This window comes from Acartia tonsa, chromosome 13, assembly GCF_053477335.1.
Source record: "Acartia tonsa isolate MP-2025a chromosome 13, ASM5347733v1, whole genome shotgun sequence".
Lineage (NCBI taxonomy): Eukaryota > Metazoa > Arthropoda > Copepoda > Calanoida > Acartiidae > Acartia > Acartia tonsa.
In genome coordinates, this window is record NC_137272.1 from 32,863,883 (window position 1) to 32,881,642 (window position 17,760).

Genomic DNA, 17,760 nt, shown 5'->3' on the forward strand with positions numbered 1-17,760 from the left:
ATTTTAATCTACTGAGGGGGTTATTTTGTATATCATCATAGGGGATGTACATCAATTTATCTGCTATTGTCATATCCCTTTAGATCCTTGCATATTTGCAGATATGTGAGCACACCTATTATGAATGGTTTGTTTGATCCATTATTTTGATTATTCCCTTATGATATACATACATTATAGATATATAATGTATAGATTCCCAATTATTGTAATTAAACCAATGGGAACACAGTAAAGAAACAATTAAGAGAGAGGGAAAAAATGGGCTGTTTATTACACTGGTCCCCAAAGTTTTATGATAAAGATTTCTAATTTGTTGGTTTAACAACTTTGGGGACTTGATTTGTTGATTAATTAGGTTGAGTTTAATTTAAAATTTATCGGCCATTGTCTTGTCGCTTTAGATCCATGTGGAACCTAGTTATAGTGTCTAACTTTTTATCTTTGTGACGGAACAAAAATCCATCTCTTTTTCAGGGGTTTCCTTTACCACCTCCCCTCTCATCCTTCGATTTTTGTTACGTCACAAAGATAAAAAGTTAGACACTATTACTAGAGCTGGATCTTTAAATCATTTCAATGGTGCGCCCAAATCGGTGTAAGCCAACTTTACACCAATAAGAGCACAGCATTTTACGAAATGCCGCGCAGTGATTGGCTGAAAATTGGCGCACCCCGATTTGACGCACCATAGAAATGATTTAAAGATCCAGCCTAGGTTCTCCATGTGGAACAATCCTTTCACATTATTGGTTAGAAATTTTACACACACAATTAACATTTCATCTTAATGATAAGTCAACTTTTGCAATTTATATCGCCAAAAATTTCTTTTGCTTGTAAAACTTTATTGAATCATACGTAACAAAAGTATTTATATGCTAGAAATTTCTTTTAAAATTGGACAGATTATTGTGTATGATTTACCATCTAGAGTAATAAATCAATTATCATACACCTTGCGATCTTTATGTGATTTTCCCTTTTTAATTGTCACAGTAAATTGTTTCTGGAAGTTTTTGGAATTTATGTAATAGAAAATGAAATTTTAATTGCGTTGGTTTCCATGGCATCTAAGATTACTCTATGTAGAGTATTCTATGGAGACTATTTATTTTATTTTATCAGTTTTATTTATCTTTGACTTAAAATTCCCTGAAGCGTAGAGCCTATTCGGTTCAGCGGTTACTGAGATCTTAAGCTTTAGACGGACAGACATCAAGCTACTTTGTATTGTAGATGTCTGAGGTGGATTCTTAAAAAACTTTTGCCTCACTAAAAATTCGTTGTCTCACTAAAATCAGTGAGGCACGCTAAAAAATTAGAGGGGATATTATTGCCTCACTATTTTATTAAGGCAGTGAGCCAAAAAAAGATTTTTAAGAATTTAATTATAAAAATTCATAATATTTCCAACTAAACGTTTCTATTTTGTTATTTGTCTTAATTTAATCCTAACCCCTGTGGAGCTACCCTCTACGAGTCTACATTATAACCTAAATTACACTATAGCTATAACCACAACCCATATCTTCAAAATGAGGGAAAGGGTGTTTATACTCAGCCTATACCAACAATGAAATTAATCCGCAAAAAAATCACGAAACATATAAGTGTTTTTCAGCTGTCGCTGGGGAGCAAAACATCGTAAAATTGACGACCTCTCCATTTGCCCCCCAATTATTATTTTATATATATTTCGCTTGTGTTGGTTATACTTTATACCTGGTTTATACTTGACTTTGAGAAGTATATTTCACTGTGCCTCCCTTTTAACATTCCCCTTGGTGAGGTGTATTCCCAAAGCAAGACTTTATGGTTTCATATTGTCCGTATCAAGTTTCAGAAAGGGAAATATATACTAGAAAAAAAATCGAATAATTTTATAAAAGTCCAGTGAGAGAGGGGACAATAGGCTGTTTATCACATAAGTTCCCAAAGTTTTACAAAGACGTTTTCTTATTTGTTAGGCCTAACAAGTTTGGGGACTTTAACAGAATTTTGATGGGTATGTTTATCAAGTGATCAATTGTTTAAACCACTAATTTTAATCTTTTGAAAAGGTAATTTCGTGTGTCATCATTGGGAATGTACATCAATTTATTGGCCATTGTCAAGTAAAAAGAATTGTGAAACCTTTATAGGCTGCATGCGGCCAAACGACTTCACATAAGTCCAAATATTAAAAAGATCCTAAGGGATAAGGCAATGGCGGTTAAATTGATGTATATCCTTAATGATGATAACTAAAATCACCACTTCTGTAGATTCAAAAGTAAAGAAAAGTGCCCAAATTTTTCGAGCCAACAAACAAAATAACGTTGGTTTAAAACTTTGGGTATTTTTACTATTTACAGTCCAATGTACCCCCCCCCCCCCTTGTATCAAATAATCTGGAATAACATAGACGCAATGAACGAGCAAATAATCAAACTTTTCGCTATACGCTTATCAACAAGGATGACAACATCCATAAAAGCGAATCACTGAAACGGTAAGACTAACGGACATTAACACTTGTATAGTGTCTGAACTGAATAATCAGAATAAAAAAGTATCGAAAGAGTCGAAGCAAAATTGTAAGTAAATTTGTTGAAAAACTGCTTGATACCGGATAATGTTTATTATGGACATACTTACATTTTTAGAACTTGATTATAGAGTTGCTTCGCTTATACTATTGTTCTTTGTTATCCCAGGACCCAATATACAAAAAATCAGATCAAACGGATAGTTAGATCACATAAAAATTTGTTGTTAAAAAAGTAAAAAATCATCATGTTTAAAATGGACGTACGGACATTCTGGTAATGGTTATAGAGTTGCTACGCTTTCTAAATCGTACCTAACTACTACGGGAATCAGCATGCAAAGTTTGAAATCGATAGGACAATTCTAACATGCCTAAATTAACGAATAAAAGCTATCTATCTCGGACGGACGGACTTACGGACCGACCCTAATTATAGAAAAGCTTCGCTTTTAAAAACAGATTTGGTTTTCTAAAATACACAGATGTTTTTCTGTGATTCGAATTTATTTTTTTTATGAAAATATTTGTGTCAGGGTTTATTTACTGAAGGTAAATAAACAAACAAATAAAAACACTATTCCAATATATAACAATATAGAATAACAATCAAAGATAGGTCAATGAGCGCAAAATTAATTCGGAGCAAAAAAATTTGTTTTTGTGTAGATATTCAAATTAACTTTATATTTATAAATTGAGTTTAGTGTAAGTTTGAATTTAGCATAGCATTTGATTGGCGTTTTGTGATTTTTTTTTATCCAAAATGTGTTTTTTTATTTGACGAATTTGCACCCCTTATTCTTCCCTATAACTTACTTTGTCAGTTCGTTCGTTAGTCTGTATTTCCAACAAAGGGAAATGTGGTTATCTCAGCTTGTTTTTATGTTAAAAAGCTGACATTTTTTATATTTGGCGTCGTAGCTCAGTGGTAACGCACTGAGTTACGGTGATGAGAGTTCGAGTTCAAGTCCCCATGTGGCAGCTCGAATTCTCAGTTGAACATATTCACACAACTTCCCCTGGTTGTGTAAGAAGGGAGGTTATTAAGTGGTTTGGATACTTAATAGTCACGTACATAATATCTGTACAACCCTTATCCCAAGCTCCTCTGCGGAGAGCGTCATTCTTTACGGTGACTTAATTTGGGACACCTGCCATACTCGGCGAGGGTGAGGTAATAAAGAGTAGCTCCCTTGAGACAGCGGGTCAAGGCATAATGTACTTGGGCGTGGAGCTTGATAGCTCCAGTGGCTATACAAAAGTGTCTCGTCCTTCTCCATAACTACTTAGGTCCAAACACTAAGGAACCATGGCTACACACACACACACACTATGGCTACACACACACACATATTTGACTAAATAGATTTGTATAACTGTGCTATGCTAACTATGAATGTTATAAACCTTGTTGTTGTAATATACTTTAACCCAGAGATCTGAAGCCAATGAAATTGAAGTACACCCCCAATGATGTTACACAAAATTATTCCTTCTGGAGATTACGAATAGTGGTTGAAACTTTATAAATAAACAAATCAAAATTTAATAAAAAGTTCCCAAAGTTGCTAAGCTAACGAATAAGGAAACGCACTTATAAAACTTTGGGGACTAGTGTAATAAACAGCCCAATGTACCCTCCCTTCTTGATTTTAACCACATTTTAAACTGGGGTTTTGTTCATATTCATGATTCATGAAATATACAAATAAATATGTAGGTCATGTAAATACAGATAAATTAGAGTGCAGGAATATAGATTTAATTTTAGTGTTAGTTCGAATTTAGCACAGCATTTGATTGGTACTTTTATATGTTTTTTTTCTCAAAAGTGTGTTTTTTCATCTGACGAATTTGCATCAATTATTCTACTCTATAACTTACTTTGTCAGTCTATCTTTCTGTTCGTCTGTTTGTTTTTACAAGTAAGGAAAATGTTATTATTTCACCTTGTTTGTTGAATGATAACTTTTATTATATTTTTCCAAATAGTTTTATAATTATATACATATCTGTGGCACTACGCTACTTTTGAGTATTATAAACATTTTAACCCCATCTTAAACTGGGGTTTTGTTCCTATTCATGATTCATGTAATATGAAAATAAATATGTAGGTCATGTAAATACAGTTAAATTAGAGTCTTTATTTTAGAAGCGTGCACAGCGATTCAGCAGGGGGATGTGAAATCATTAGGGGGTTGAAGGGAGGGAAAAAAGGCTTTGACACCCTTCTTTAACCCCCTACTGCACGCCATTGGAAACTGCTGTTAATTTTTTATATTTAATAATGCTTAAATCTTGTTTAGTGAATGGTAAAATATGTCTAAAATTAATTATTTACAGCTAAAAACTGTAAATGAAGTTTGTTGTCAAATGCCAGCACATCGATAAAGGTGTATAAAAAGTCTCATAAATAATCTTTTTCGCTTATTCATTTTAACTGTACATAACTTTATATTGGCTGCTTTTTCACATTATTTGTATGCCCTTATTTAGCAGTATTAACAAAACTCATTTCTTTGAATGTTTTGTACAATTTTTATTTATTATATTACTTTAAGCTGAACTTTAAGTAAAAAGTACCCTTAATTTATCAACCATTACTAACATTTGGTCTAATTCTCCTCTACTATGTATATATTTGCAATAGTTTATGCAAATCTAATTTGATTTATATATTCATGAAACACTTTTAGTGGCTGCACAGTGCACAAGTCTTACAAGTCTTACAAATTACTCTATTATTTAAAGAAGTAAGGTTTTTTTGTCTAAAGCTAAAGATCTCTGATGTAACTGGTCTGAATTGATTGCAATTTTTCAGGAATCTTTATAAATGTCTTGGGATGGTTTTGGTCTATTTTCCTAGCTTTTCCTAAGGGGCAAATCAACCTATATTAGAATCTATAAAGAAAACAAGGATGACAACATCCATAAGTAGCGAAGCACAAAAAAATTGTGGATGGGAATACGTACAAGTAGATTTAAAGTGTATTTATTAAATCAAGAATAGATTTATTAGAGAAAATAAACACAAAACCTTGTTTTATTTTGTATGATGAAGATGGTTAAAGTAAATTACATACTAGATGCACATAACAATGGGAAAAAATATTTTGAAACTGTTAATGCAAAAAAAGTTTTTAAATTGGACCAAAAATACCAAAGATATGGGGAAATATGTCAAACATATAAAAATAGCCAAAAACCCGTTAAAAGGCAGCTGACCACCATTGTTGTTTTGTTCAAATGACAGGAAATTTAATTTTGATATCTTTAACTGAAAAAATTTCGAAAATCGGACCATAAACACCAAAGATATGGAGAAGAATGTAAAAAAATATAAAAATAGCCAAAAACCTGCAAAAAGGCAGTCTGACCGTCATCGTTGTTTTCTTCAAACGACGGGAAATTTAATTTTGATATCTTTAACAGAAAAAATTTTGAAAATCGGACCATAAACACCAAAGATATGGGGAAAGTTTGGAAAATATAAAAATAACCTAAAACCTGCTGAAAAGCAGTCCGACCGCCATTAATGTCTTATAGTTAATTGTGCTCCTTAATGATGAGAATGTTGTCAAAAAGTTTCAGCTTTTTACCTTTTATAGGAGCCAAGAAAATCACGTTTCCCCCAATTTATTAATTACGGACAGACGGACGGACAGACGGCCGGACGGACGGACAGACGGACGGACGGACGGACGGACGTACGGACGGACGGACATTGTGAATTATAGAGTAGCTAAAAAGGGGGGGATCTAGGATTTTAAATTACACTGGTACCTAAAGTTTTATAATTGCATTATCTTATTAGTTGGCCCAAAAACTAATTTGTGTGCTTTGATTGGTTGGCTCCAGACTAGCACCGTCTAAACAATTCAACCAATAATTTTAATCTATAATTGTCTTCAATTGACTTATTGATCCCCGATTTTAATAAATAAATGTAAAAAACAATACTTTAATCTTAAATAACTTTTTATTTGTGTTAGAAAAACGTACTTCAAAAAAAATCTAGAAAAACATAAATATATAATAAATAATGAAACAAGATTATCTATTCAGAAAAACTTTATTTTAAAGTTTTATTTTGTTGCATAGAGTGACATATTTCTCAGCAGATTTTCAAAAGGAAAAAATATCCTTGTTACTTCAATATGCATTACAAATTGCCCCTCAACGTAAAATAAACAAGACCGAAAACGTTCAAAGAATGAATAAAATTTATTAAATACACAAAGAGAAAACATGAATAGAAAAAAGGGAAGTAATGATATATACATATATTGAATTAATTTTCGTGTAAAAATACAAAAAAATTTAAATGTCTTCGAGTACAATCTAAAAAAATATAAAATATTAAATTTAGTTTGTCCCCTCCAAAAAGGGGAGTTATCTAACATATATGTACACAAATATACTTTAATAGTTTTATTTTGACCTTAATAGCATATACTCTAATATTTCATAAAAATTTTCTTAAGGAAGAATTGAGTCGGCCAGATACTTATAGAAATATAATTTATTTATGTAGGGTTAACTATTTGGTCCAAAATATCGCTTTATGGAAAATGCCATGAACAATACTCCAAGTTTTGAAATCAAATCATATTCTTTTTCTTTTCTTTTGAAGACATAAATAAACATATTTTCATGTTTTTCTTTTCAACACGTCTTTTAAGTCTTTTCATATTCTTTTGCACTCACTTTATATATTTTATTTCAATATTACAGTTTAAGTATTTTTTTTTATCAAGTTACGTTTTTTTTTAATTTAACATCTTTAAACTTCTAAAAAAGGAGATGCTTATGTTTAGTTAAATTTTATATGGTAAATTAAATAAAACACTTTTGGAGATGGTCCAAAGTGGCAGCTAGCTGTAGCTGCCGAAGACGTCGGTAACCTACAGGAAAACAGCTATGTTAATAATTTTGAGACCTGGAGTATCAGGACTTAAAAGTTCATACTATACCTAATACCTGAAGTTTTCTATTGCATTTTTTCTAAGCATTTTATAGTTGTTACATGCTTGTTGAAGTAATAATTCATTTAAAATTTCACTCAGTATCTTGATCTTTTTGCAAGATTTGTTAGAGTCCTGTGTCGGCCAGGATGCAGATATTTTATAATTCCCAACTTCCACTTGTTGATGATGACCTCTAGTAAAAGCGTCCATATAATGTATCTGGCCCTATAGAAAACTAACCTTTCAATTGCATGACCTTTATATTAGAAGTCCTAACTGTGCATGTTAATGAGTTGGCATGTTTTGGGTCATGGCACTCTAACTATCCATGTCACGCACCTAACATAGCAGCAGAAGGAACCATTTTTAATGTCTATAATTATGACGTGGTGCACAGTTATGGAATCTCGACAACAAAGATTTTTTTATCCAATCTTGACAAGTGAGGTATTTTTGGAAAGAGGAATATATATAGAAAACGCCTATGAAAATTAGAAAATCCGCAGAAATCATATTTGCAAGTTATTTGCAAAAATCTGCAATGTTAATTTGCAAAATTAATTTCATGCCTTAAATGACTTATTTAAAAAGAAATCTTTTTATGAAATGTGTTTATCTATAAGTTTAGAACATACTTAAGGCAAAAAAAATTTCTTTAGTGTTACTTTTTTCACCTTATATATGAAAAAAGCAGTTTCTCACATTTTATGATAAAAAAAGGTATAGGAACAAAAAATATGTTTTTTCTTGATGTAAACTCAATGATTGGCATAAAATCTATCATCCTAAATGTAAAAATCAGATATAGAATCCTTTTTAGAGCAAAAATAGTGCAAAAAGTAACCAAGACATTTTTGCAAAGTATTAAAATCTGAAGAAAATAGTTCTTTTTGATTTTGATATACATATCAGATAAATGTATATAAAATTAGTGATCAAAAACTATAAAACAAGTTATAACTTTTTCAACCCTATCATGGATTAAAATGCACTTTTAGGTTTACTTATTACCAAAGTAGCACATAAAAACTCTTTCTATTAAGGTATTAAACAAAATAAATTCAAATCAACAATTAGGCGTTTTTTATAATGCAGTAGACCATTTTGTAGTTGTTTTTTTGGCATTTATTTTGTTTAATTACATCATAAAAAGAGTTTTTATGCACTACTTCGGTAATTCTTAAACCTAAAAGTGCAATTTAATCAATGACAATGTTGAAAAAACTTATAACATGTTTTATTGTTTTTAATCACTAATTTTATATACATTTATCTGATATGTATATCAAAATCAAAAAGAACTATTTTCTTCAGATTTTCATACTTTGCAAAAATGTCTTGGTTACTTTTTGCACTATATTAGCTCTAAAAAGAATTCTATATCTGATTTTTACATTTAGGATGATAGATTTTATGCCAATTATTGTGTTTACATCAAGAAAAATAATATTTTTTGTTCCTATACCTTTTTTTATCATAAAATGTAAGAAACTGCTTTTTTCATATATAAGGTGAAAAAAGTAACACTAAAAAATTTTTTTTTGCCCTAAGTATGTTCTAAACTTATAGATAAACACATTTCATAAAAAAATTTTTTCTAAATAAGTCATTTAAGGCATGAAATTAATTTTGCAAATTAGCATTGCAGATTTTTGCAAATAACTTGCAAATATGATTTCTGCGGATTTTCTAATTTTCATAAGCGTTTTCTATATATATTCCTCTTTCCAAAAATACCCCACTTGTCAAGATTGGATAAAAAAATCTTTGTCGTTGAGATTCCATAACTGTGGGTGGTAAGCCGAGATTCAAACCTATAATCATTCTGAAGATGAGCAGAGAGGTGACAAGTTCGAATCTAGGCATAACACTCATGAGTTACTACGTTTATACACAGAAAATGAGACAGAAATAAACGTTGTAGGAGCAATTTTTACCCACTCCCTCAGATTTTTTAGGGTTAATTCTTGCAAAAAAAAAATCTTTAATTATTAATATATACTTTTAGAATTGTGGATTAAGTTGAAGTTAATACATTGAAAAAGACTCATGAATAAATATAACAAATATTTATAAAAATGAAACATTAAGAAATCCATAACAATATAGCACATTAATAGATTGAAAAATTTTAATTTAATATTTTCAACAAAAAATATAAAAAAATAAATATTATCTTAATCTACTTAGACTATTATTTGATACATATTATCAACTATCATAAATTTCAATAATAAAATAATCATACACACAAACAAGAGTTGGGCAGGATATCAAGCCAATATTAAAATTTAGCCGGATACCAAATATTGAAAATATCCAACCGGATATCTGGCAAAATAATCTTTTACAACAAAAGCCCCTGTTAACATTATATTTTAAATTCTTGATACTACAAAGCAATAAGTAAGTTTCATATTCCAGATTGACAGACTCAATTTTATGTAGGTTTTAACCCTTTTAAATATAATAAAACACCATTTTATGCTCATTTTTTGCTGTTTCAATATCCAGTTATCTGGTATTAAAAATCAGCTGGATATTCAGTATCTGGCCAAATATTTATCTGGCCCAATCCTAATACAAATATGCTTAATATTTAAGAGAATATTCAAAGATAGATTAGTCACAGATTTTATTCCATAAAATTATTCTTTCAAAGTTTGATTTTCATTCTTTACAATCAATATATTTAAATGTTTAAATCGAGATTATAATAAAACCAACATATTCAGTAAAATATAAAAAGTGTAATTATAGAATTATTCCTTTTTACTGACCATGGATATAACATGTTTAGCAGTCTTGTAGCTGTCCACAATCAAGTCAAAGATACCGAGAGCACTGAGACCAAGCCAGAGACCAAGCGCAGAACCAAGATCAACCACTTGACTAAACATATCATACGCATAGACATCAGTAGAAACCTTTATTATTTCTAAAATTTTAAACTTGGCAAATGCATTTTCCGCTTTAAGCGATAAACTTTGTGTTTCTAGCAGTTTCATGTGCATTAATACACACGGTGGTAGACAATCTTCAAAGAGCTGCATTCTGTTGTTACTAATGAATCTTGAAATTACATGATTCAATTCTCCATAAGGGTATTCATATATTGTTTTGATTGCAGTTTGTTCTTCACATGTCAAGTTTGAACTTTCAGGAAACCATGGGGGTAAGCATGAATAAGCATTCACAAGGTAATTGTAAAATTTGGTCTCTATACATTCTCCATAGCTGTTGCCTTTCTTCTTGTAGTCAATGCAAGTAATACCATCATGAATTCTGGAGTCATGGAGACTAATTTCCAGCTCAAATGAGCATCCATCAAAGGTGTTGTTACTAATAGGTCCAAAATTACCAGATCCAGAATCCATTTTAGGCACTCGTAACTTATTGTCTTTTCTAGGATCAACTAATATAAAGTTGGTTGGCAATTCAGTAGTTACAAGCATAATATCTGTTGTCATATTCAATTTCTTGCAATGTCCAAGTGGAACAGTATATACTGATTCATGTGCAGCTTGTTTCCAAACTCCAACATTATTCTCAGTTCTGAAGTCGTAACTTGTAAAATTTACTTTAAGCAGGATATTTTCTAGCATTTCATATGATGAGTTACCATGTTTTCCAGTCCAAGTTAGGTTGTTATTATCAAGTTGTCCAATGATGAAGTCTGTATAAGTCAAGTAACCATATTGTCGAGATTGGGTATAGTCATATAGTCATACTTAGAGCTTTGACAGACATACAAGATGGGCAATTCAATCTCATCAATTGTTTTCATTGAAGATTGTTGCACTACTGGTCTTTCAACATATTTCAAAACTGAATTTTTCATTTGATAGGCAAATATTATACAAGCTAATGCTTGAAACAATATTCTTAAAATTGTCAAACAGTTCATCTTTGGTAAGCCATGAAATAACTAAAATAATATTATATTTACCAGTTATTTTGTTATTTATGAATTGCTTGCTACTCAATGCTAAAAAAGTGTGGCTTGAAATATAGAATTAATTGGTTTTTTTTTATTGATTATTTATTAATGTTAGGGTTGTTTAACATCAACACATATTATAAAGAAAAAAAATAGATATTATTTGATATGTATTTTGAAATAATAATCGTAATGCCTTGGTGGAAGTTTAGATTAATTTTAATCCAATTCATCAAGGAGGTTAGGTTGAACAAAAACATGTTGAGTCAAAATTTTTCTTGGATAAACTCAATTCAGTTAACAAAGTTTGAACCTTTGACCATAGCTCAACATGTAGCGCATCCATTCGTCATCAGGGAGGTGAAACTCGGCATGACACTGCATCATAACTAATGTCAAAACTGGTTCCTACTGCTGCTGTGTAAGGCAGACAAAAATCATGCAATGAAAGGGTTGATTGTCTGTTTAATGATTCTTAACCTAATATCCTTAGGTCTTATAGTATCGCATCCCATTACAAGTGGATGATGCTTTGGATTCTCTTGATCACTTAAAAATTGAAGGAGAATCCTGCCCTCTCTAGGTAGGTAAGGTAATAAAGTTTATATTTGAGTCAACCTACATTAATCTTTAATGCATTTGGTTATACAGTTTTACATTATGATTTTATTATGCTAAATACCACCACAACACTAAACTCTTGTAATTTTATATATGCATATACTCACAGATATAGGCACTAGTAATGAGAAATAAGCATTATGCAGAGACTATGAGTTAGAGTTGGTTGAATCTCAAAGAGTATAAATCACCCTATCATTACTATTCAAAAGTTAAACATGCATTAAAAAATTAAATAAATACACAGAGCACATCCCTATACCCAAAATATTTGATTAGATATTGATTATTGTTACACTAACAAGCCGATAATTTGTACCCTCCAGTGAATTATAAATCCAATATTATATGCATTAAAAATTATAGCTTTTTTTATAAATTTTTATTTGAAATTATAATATTAGTTTTACAAATATTTACAAATTTAAAATTAAAGACTATATTGTTTTATATTTGTAATACATATCTTTTATATCTTTTAAATAGTTTTACATTGAAATGATAACTCCAAAGCACATTTTATACAAAAGGCTGTGTTAACCAAAGGAAAAAATATGTTGAACTATATTTTAAAGCTTATCTATATTAGATAACTCAATGAAAATTAAGGTTGACCAAAATAAATTCTTATAAATTGGATTTAAGAAATTAAAATATTTACGTATATCAGAAAGTAAATTGGTTATTTCATATAAAATAAATTGTTTTATGTTTGCATTTATAACAAATATTATATTATAACATTTAACTTTGGGCATTTAAGCCTAAACCTAATTGTTATAAAAAAGATTTTATTTATATTTAAAGATTTTTTGAAATAGATTTTCAGCAATGCAACTTTTTCTATTTTCTAGTGTGCATAGTTTGAATCTCATTATTGGGGTTTAAAGTGAATTTGATCAATATTCAAACAATAAGCAGGAAAACCAAATCAAGGGCAAAATATTCTTTTATTTCTGTTCTTGTAAACTAGAAATATGTTGTCAAATATGCTGAGGGCACTGAGACCTAGCCATAAACCAAGTGATGAACCAAGATCAACAACTAGACTAAACATATCATAGGCATAAGCATGTCTGAACACTTTAACTTCATCCTTGATCATAAACTTTACATAGGCATTGTGAATCCGGTTAGAATAGTGAGACAACAGGTTGTGTTTGAGCTGCAACTTTTTGCATGGTGGTAAACAAGATTTGAATGTGTCCAACTCCAGGCCATCTATCAGCTTAGCAAACTCGTTTGTGATATCAATTTGGGTTTCAGAATCAGGCTTAGGTACATTTTTGTTCAGTTCACAGGATAAGGTATCGAGATTTGGAAACCAGGGAGGTAGACAGCCATACCATTGAAGAAATTTTGATTTAAGTGCAGTTTCCAGACATTCTCTATAGGATGACTCAATCCTTTCATAGTTTGTGCATGAAACACCATCATAGACACTTGAGTCGTGAATGCTTAACTCAACTTCATAAGTATGACTGGAATAAAATCCATTATCTTTATGAGCAAAATTCTGAAACCCATTTTCAATTTGAAACACTTTTAGCGGGCTGTCCTTGGCCGGATCAACAAGAATGATGATTGAACTAAATTTTGAGTAGATGATTGTACCTTTCTTGATTGTTTTTAACTTCTTGCACATGCCATGCTGTAAGGTAAATATCTCTGTATCTTCACTAATGTTCCAATCATTGTAGTTGCCAGTGTCAGATACTTTTGCAAAATATCCAGTATAGTTAGAGTTGTACAGAGAGCTTTTAAGATCTTGGAAAGTAGCATTTCCCAAACCATCAGTCCATTGAATCAAACTTGAGTTTTGTTTCATTCCAACAAGAAAACTGGCTAAGTTTTTGTAACCAAGCTTATTTACTTCTGTAAAGTTGAACTGAGAATCCTAATAATCAAAAAAATAACTTACAAACAATAATTTAATTTCTCAATAATTGAATGGATCATTTTCAATTCTAATACTTTCTACCTGACAGACATATACTTCTGGAACTTGTAATTCCTCAAATGTTTCAGTTGATGATTGCTGAACTACAGGTCTCTCTATATATTTGTTGATGGAATTAAACATTTGAAATATGAATATTCCAAAAGCTATGATCTGAACCAGCCTTCTAATATTGTCAAACATTTTTTCTGAAATATGAATATTATTGCAGGCAGCTATTAATGCATAATTTATTGATTAGTTATTAAAAAAAAAGTATGTATTTGTTTTCATTAAGGTCTTTTATGCACTACAAAATGAATTACAGTGTGTTTTTTTATTAGATAAAAGGCTAATTTAACCGATTTAAACATTAACTATTATATTGATAATTTTTTTTTATTATTTGCTAAACCCATGAAATATTAATGCTCACCATATATCAATGAAGAAAATAAGATTGTCTAAGTGGGTTAATTCAGCAAATACTTTTAAATTTATACTTATTTAATAAAAAAAATCACACTGTGAACACAATATATTAAAGAACTTAAACAACTAATGTGTTCAATTAAAATTTTACTTGAATGAAAATTATGTAATAAAATGTTCATTACATTTCTTTTCATAAATGTCTTTAAAATTATACATTGGTACAATAAGCAAGAATGCAAACGATCATAGACAAAACATGCAAACAGATTGTGATATTACATATTGTTGTGAGGGCTGTAAGGCCATACCTTCAGCCCTTTTGGATTAACAAAATGTTGTACTAAATAAGTATTATCATATTTGTATAATATTTATTATGTTGAAATGGATATTTCATATATTTTGGAATAGGCAATGCAGCCAAATGGTAAAACTTGGAATTTCTCTATCTTTCTTTCATGATTGAAACTGGTCATTTTCATATTTTTGCCCTGTTAATAGTAATATATTAACAGAATGATTTGGAAATCTGTTTAAATATGTAAAATATTACAAAAATGTGACATATACTTTTGTCATATTTTAAACAAAAATGTGTTAATTACAGTTTAAAAAATGATCAAATATAAATGCACTTTACAATTTAATCAGGATGCATTTTTCAGAATTATAATATTTAAGAGAAATCATCCAAAAGATTCTCCATTGAAAAAAAGTATAAAAAATTGCTGGTGTTGAAAGAAATATGATATTATTAAAAATCCCTTTTTAACTTTCTTTTATTTTGATAATATTGTGACCAGAGGAATTAATGATAGTATTTTCTTTTTGTTGCTGTGAAGAACTCCACCAGAGTATCAAAGATGCTGAGAGCACTAAGACCCAACCACAGGCCAAGAGAACTTCCTAAGTCAACAACAAGACTAAATATATCATAAGCATAAACATCTGTGTGAACTATTATTTCATCCTTAATCTTCACTGTAACAGATGCATCATCAATTTTAGTTTTAATATGTTGAGCTTTTTTCAGCTTGAAGTGCATGGTTTCACATGGGGGCAAACATGGCGTTAAAATATCCATTTCCAATCCATCAATGAATTTCACAAACTGATCTAACATTGTCGAGTTATCATCATTAATCTCCATGATTTTGCCATATCCACAGGTAAAAGAGCTGTTTTTGAGAAACCATGGAGGCAAACATTTATACCATAAATGCATAAATTTATTCATCTCATTTAGAACACAGGAATCATAGCTTGTACCCCTCTTTTCATAATCCATACAAGATTTACCATCGTGTATACTCAAATCTTGAATTCTCACCTCAGTCTGAAAGACCATATAATCATAATAGCCCACATTTGTTGGTCCAAAGTGAATTTTAGCAACGTTTGATCCATACATACTCAACTTGTTAGCCCCAGCTGGATCCACAAGATAAATAATTGTTTTCTCTGTGTTTTCAACATAAGTGAACTTTTTGTTTCCATGATATTGAAACAAAAACCTAATGGGGCAAAGTAAACCATTTCAGTATCAGCTATTTTTTAATCAGTCCAATATCCAGTGTTTGAATTCTTTATCACTACATTGCTTTAGTTAGTGTTGTAAATCCTATCTTGAATCTCATGATAAGAAATATTACCATATCTTCCATTCCAAGTATAACTGTTTGAATTATTAAGTTTTCCCATTGTGAAACGTGTCATAGTATTATATCCTATGTTTCTAGCCTCTTTGTAGTTAAACTGTCCTTCCTGGCACAGGTAAATCATAGGCTTTTTTATTTCTTCCAAAGTTGTGGTTGAAGTTTGGGGATAGTCCTTTCCATGACATCGCTCCATATGGGGCGATGATTTTCTATAGCTCCTTCAAGGAGCTATAGCATAGCCTCTTATCATATGGAGCGATGTGAAAGCCCCTTTTAAGGAGCGTTCATATCGCCCCTTATGATAAGAGGCTATGCTATAGCTCCTTCATGGCCTCTTAATAGCTCCTTTGAAGGGGCGTTAATATCGCCTCTTATGATAAGAGGCTATACTATAGCCCCATGATGGCTCCTTCATAGCCTCTCCATCGCCCCTCCGTAGTCCCTTACCTTAATTTATATAACATCCCACTTGATGGCCCCTACATCGCTCCTCCATCGCCCCTTCTCCAAATTTATATTACATTGTACTTTGATGGCCCCTACATCGCTCCTACATCGCCCCTTCATCGCTCCTACATCGCTCCTTCATCGCTCCTTCTCCAAATTTATATTAAATTGTACTGTGATGGCCCCTACATCGCTCCTACATCGCTCCTTCATCGCTCCTACATCGCCCCTTCATCGCTCCTTCTCCAAATTTATATTACATTGTACTTTGATGGCCCCTACATCGCCCCTCCATCGCTCCTACATCGCCCCTCCATCGCTCCTTCATCGCTCCATCTCCAAATTTATATTACATTGTACTTTGATGGCCCCTACATCGCCCCTCCATCGCTCCTACATCGCTCCTTCTCCAAATTTATATTAAATTGTACTGTGATGGCCCCTACATCGCTCCTTCATCGCTCCTTCATCGCTCCTACATCGCCCCTTCATCGCTCCTTCTCCAAATTTATATTACATTGTACTTTGATGGCCCCTACATCGCCCCTCCATCGCTCCTACATCGCCCCTCCATCGCTCCTACATCGCTCCTTCATCGCTCCTTCTCCAAATTTATATTAAATTGTACTGTGATGGCCCCTACATCGCTCCTACATCGCTCCTTCATCGCTCCTACATCGCCCCTTCATCGCTCCTTCTCCAAATTTATATTACATTGCAACTTGATGGCCCCTACATCGCTCCTCCATCGCTCCTTCATCGCTCCTACATCGCCCCTTCATCGCTACTTCTCCAAATTTATATTACATTGCAACTTGATGGCCCCTACATCGCTCCTCCATCGCCCCTTAATAGCCCCTTACCTTAATTTATATAACAAAGCTCCTATATGGCCTCTCTATCGCCCCTTAATAGCCACTTACCTTAATTTATATAACATAGCCCTACATAGCCTCTCCATCGCCCCTTAATAGCCCCTTACCTTAATTTATATAGCATAGCCCCTACATAGCCTCTCCATCGCCCCTTAATAGCCCCTTACCCTAATCTATATAACATAGCCCCTACATAGCCCCTTCATCGCTCCTTCTCCAAATTTATATTACATTGTACTTTGATGGCCCCTACATCGCCCCTACATCGCTCCTCCATCGCTCCTTCATCGCTCCTACATCGCCCCTTAATAGCCCCTTACCTAAATTTATATAACAAAGCTC